Source organism: Lactuca serriola, chromosome 9 (assembly GCF_051521515.1).
Source record: "Lactuca serriola cultivar US96UC23 chromosome 9, Lser_US96UC23_V15, whole genome shotgun sequence".
In the NCBI taxonomy this organism is placed as follows: domain Eukaryota; kingdom Viridiplantae; phylum Streptophyta; class Magnoliopsida; order Asterales; family Asteraceae; genus Lactuca; species Lactuca serriola.
The window spans coordinates 90,759,307-90,764,623 of NC_136416.1; positions in this window are offsets into that span (position 1 = coordinate 90,759,307).

The following is a 5,317-nucleotide window of genomic DNA, read 5'->3' on the forward strand; positions in this document are numbered from 1 at the left end:
AAGTACCTATGAAACTTGGTTACAACCCATTGCCTACCTTCGTCCAATGAAACTCAACCAATCCAATTCATATTAGTCTTACTTCATAATTTCTCTAACAATTATAACCGTCTATGAACTTTTAGAATAATAAGATTGTTCATTGATTAAGCATGCTAATATAGAACACAATAAGTACTGATGTTATGATTGTATCCTAGTATATCAAAACTTTATATAATAGTTGTTGTCACAGTGTCCAATATGCAAATACTAAATCCAAATCAAAATCCCATTTCTAGAATAATAAAGTTGTATAGTTGAAGTGTGGGCATTCATTCTTAGCTCATAAGAAGGAATTTATTAATGGGTTTGATTAAACTTAATTTGTGTGAATTTTGCGAATACAATCATCTCCATATTTGACTTTACTCTAAGTATGGTTAAATATCTTGGAGTATATGATTAGTTTTCTTTCGTGATATAGAGTTTCCTAGATCGATTAAGTATACTCTCGAAGCCACAAAGATTTCTATGTGATCCTTGAATGGCAGAGATCAACATAACTTATCAGTGAACTCATTTATCCAATCAGATTAGATATCAACTTCTAAAGTAGTGTATTCTTATTATGTATTAGATTGTGTCATTTTGTTTTCCTTGGAGCTCATTCCAACTAACCTTACTCTTCATCTCACAATGAGGTCATAATCCAATTATAATTCTTAATTATGTATACTTGTTTAGAAATCAGAATCTTAAGTAGCTCTTTACATGAATATTTTATTCTAAACTAATTGTCTTATATAAATTCTCTTAGTTCTTTGAAAGTACTCTTAGTATGTTATTATAGTCATCTGGTGACTTAACCATGTATTCAATTGATAGATTATGATATGCTCATAGCATGATCATATATGCGGTCTTTTGCATAATATGGCATAAATGATGGGTTCATTTGCCAAGAGCATCGAATATAAATAATTTCAGCTAGTTTAAACCTATAAGCTACATTCTTTTGAGGCTAGCTCAAACTTAGTTCCATGTGACAATTCTATGGTTCCTCCAAAGGAATCTTCTATCTTGATCTCTTTCAAGATATTTTCAGTATATGCAAAATGATATAAAACATTTTGACATTCATTTTATCTATGTCTATAGATTTGACTTTCCAAGAATGTATCTTGTTCTTACTAACTCTTTCATTTTAGAAATACATTCCGAGTCAAGGTGAAAAACCTTGGCATAGTCAGAATGTAATTTCTCAAAATTAAGTATGAATCACTAATACAAGTTTAGGAATGTCACCCTGCTCCCGCTAGTTCTTAGTAAATACATGTATTCTACTCATTTTGATATAAAAACATACTTTGTGGTTTTATATTAAAATCATGATTGCAAGATTGAGACGTTTTCTTTATATCCACAAGTGGATCTCAAGCTCTATACAGCTTGTTAGGATAACATGAATTAAGAAAACCTTCAGGCTAATCTATATTGATATCTTCTAGTAGATGTCTATTAAGAAAAGCGGTATTTCTTGAAATCTATTTTCTATATTTCATATTGGGAATATGAATTTATAGTAAACAATATCCTTGTTGATCTATTAAGAAAAACATATTCAATGTCATGAGTAAGATAAGGGTCATAGTCAATGACATGAGTATGAGAAAATCCTTTTATAACAAGTTTTGTTTTAAATGTGTATAGTTATCCATATAATGTATTCTTTATAGAAGAACCACTTACTCCTTCTACCCTTGCTTTAGAGAGAAACTTCAATCAAGACCATAATTGATTATCATACATGGATTACATCTCATGTTCATGACTCTAAGTCGTTAATCAGATTCGAGATCTAACATAACATCTTGGTATTTAATGAATTTGCTAGAAACCATCAATAAAAGCTCATCAATGAGAGATTCCACATTTATCAAGTCATAAATGATCTCTACCACTAATGCAAATAGTTTGTGTTTTTGAATAGCTATTATTCAAGCTTAACAATCCTTGTGAAAACTAGTGCCAACTATAACTACATCAGGTAATGGTTTTTTAGCTGATTCAGGTTCCATGTACCTCCCACTTACTTTGTCATTCGAAGTTTTCTTTCTGCTAACTCAACTATCATAGGAATAAAAAAAAACTTATTCTTGGTTGGTTTGTATATAAGAATCTAAGCCACATCTAGAGTATTATACAAATATATATCTAGTAGATTTTGGGTTTAAAAGATTTAGTTTAACATAGGCTTTAAATCCATAAAACATTTAATAAGATAGGGATGGAGCCTTTCCATACAAAATTTTATGAAGAAAATGTTATATCTACTAGTTATTTGTTTTTTGCACTCAAGGTACAATTGATAGTGTTCTAGGTTTTATCCCAAGGAAATAAAAGGAGAACATTTATATTGCTTAGAAAGTAAATCAGACCAAGTAAGATTTAATTCATCTTTTATAAGCATTAAGGTCTTAGATAGTTCTTACCGGTTTGTATTTAAACTTTATATTTGAAACCTTCAAAAAAGATTTCACAATTATGTTTTAACATGTAAAATATAATTTATAACTACTATAGTTGTTAATAAAGTCAATTTGGTATATTATGATATATCTTAGACATTCATTAGAAAGGAAGTCATACATCATAGTGTATAGGATCTTAATAATTACTTTCTCTACTACTTAGTAAAAATATCATTAGGAATCTTTTATATATAAATAATATTTACATATGTCAAATAAACTACATTATTTCCCTTCAAGGATCCCTTTCTTGAAGTTGGAATATGTGAATGTCATTTATATAATAAAGTTAACAATGTCAAAGATGAGTTTGATTTAAAACAAGTTTAAGTCAAAAGTATTTTGCATATAGAACTTGTTATTTATATATTTCATATTGGGAGTTTTTATTTATAAAACATTGATATTTACTTAATAATTCTTATTAAGAGATATAGTCTCATAAAAAAGAATTTTAATCATTTCTGAACATGATGGTGATCGTTATGAAAAACAAATTAAGTAAAAAGTCAATCATTCATAAATTAAACTGAGACATATTTTTAAGAAAGCTAAATTAAAACATACATTGTTCCAAAACAAACATTGTTTTTTAGTACAAGTACATTATCTTCCATGCATAATTAATAAACTAAACTCCAAGAGTGTAGTTCCAACTTGATTGTGTTCATCTGGTTACTTTTCTATAAATATTTGCAAGCCATTTACAAATATTAGACTAACATTTAAGTACTAAGTACCTAAGTGTTATATGAAAAGTATGAGTTCAATCTAGTCGATACCTGATGTACTAGTCTATTCCAAACTTTCTTTCCATACAAGAGGAGCAGTTCCTCTTCCAGTGTCCAGTTTCCCTATAGAAGTAACAAGATCCATCTATGTGGGCCTTATTGGATTTCATGGGCTTAAAAGTGTTCAGTCCATAAAAAATGGGCCTTCTAGACCACACAAGGTGACTTTTTTTGGCCTTGAACTATTCCTAGTTTGATGTTAGAAACATATTTAGCATCATAGTGATGCCTTTAATATGTATCATGTTCAGGTTTATTGCTCAAATCAAATAGTTTAGGACTATGACCTTTAAGTGTATACAATCTCATATCTCTTACGTGATTGTCTCTTAATACATAAACCCTTTCATTGAAGTTGTATCTTTTAAATGTTACTGTTTCATTAAGTCATTAAAGAAAATGACAATTTCATGGTAATGAGAACGGATTATTTAACTACAAAATTTTAACAAAATTCATTTAGTGTTTTCAATACTTCAACTCTTTGATAGTTAATACTCTTTTAGTTTCCAAAAACATTAATTATAAAAGTCTAGGATCCAAGTTGCAAAACAAGTAAATGGTTAGGTATCCTTTATCCCATCCATTTGAATTCAACCTGGTAGATATCGATTAACAATTATATCTTACTATATAATTCCTAGATTTATGGGATCGCTAATAATAAGTTTAATTAGACATATTTGATCTCATCTATGCCTCAGAAGTCTCTTGCTTAAGTATCCATTATCACAAAATATTTTTGATCAAATCATCCAATTTGAAAAACATGTGTAATAAGCCTATAGCTTTGTTATAGAAATCACGAAGATACCCTGGCCATCAAAATATAACACTAAGCGGTTAGGTATCCTTTATCCCACTAGTGCATACAAAGAGATGTGAGAGTGTTTTTCAAAATGGATTGCATCAATTTGAGGTTTGTAAAAGGGTCTTTTATATGTTTTATAATTCTAGTTTTAAAAGCATAGGATATCATGGTTGTTACATGCATATAATAAACCGTGGTACCAATGTTCAAAAGAAAATCACTTTTAAAGGTTCAATATAAAAGCTACTTTTATATAATTTGACGCAATTCATTTTTAATAACTGGTATTATGTTTGAATGCATTTGAACTTTTTATATCTTTAATAAAACTTCATTTTGTTACTTATATATTTGGAGCTTGTATAAGTTATAAAAATCACCATTTTAAAACTTATATTTGAGTATTTCAAAATTTGATGTTATTAACGTTTTTATAAAACCGGATTTTATTTTAAAATAATAACTTGTTACATCTTATGTCCGCATTATAAATTTTGAAAACCAAACTCCATATGATGTTTAATTTTTCCCAAAAATTATTTTAGCATGTGAAAAAGTAATTTATCAAACTCACATACTAATTGCATAAAATAATCAACACAAACATGCATAAAATTATATGTGCATAAACATGACCAACTAACAACATTTTTGTGAGCTAACACAAAATATGTCAAGTCCATTCCTAAAGGGACATTTTAAAGGACCAAAAATCTTATTGTAATCTTGTTGTAGAAGCTCCCACTATAGAAAACACCCCTTGGTTGCAAAAAATTGGAAGAACTTCTTTAGAGAAATATTTTAGCAATATGCAACACATTTTAGAAAAGGCTACAAAAAAAGGTTGCATTAGGTCCAACAATTCCAAGGAAAGCTATCAACAACAACACCTTTTGCAACAGATTGCTGAAAAGGTTACCTTTGTCCCTGCACTCCTCAAAACCTCGAAAATTGCCTTATTGTCTTCAAAAAATGGCTTGAACTTCATTTCTTGTTAAATGTTTGTACAAATAAATTATTTCTAACAACTAATCTATTATTTGCAAAAATAAATCAAGAAAACTAGTCTACTTAATTTATTACATACCTTATGAATAAATAAATAAATACAACCATTTTTATAATAAAAACAACGAACACAACAAACACAATGATCATTTGCTAATTTAAGCACATCATACATATCAACATACATATCAACA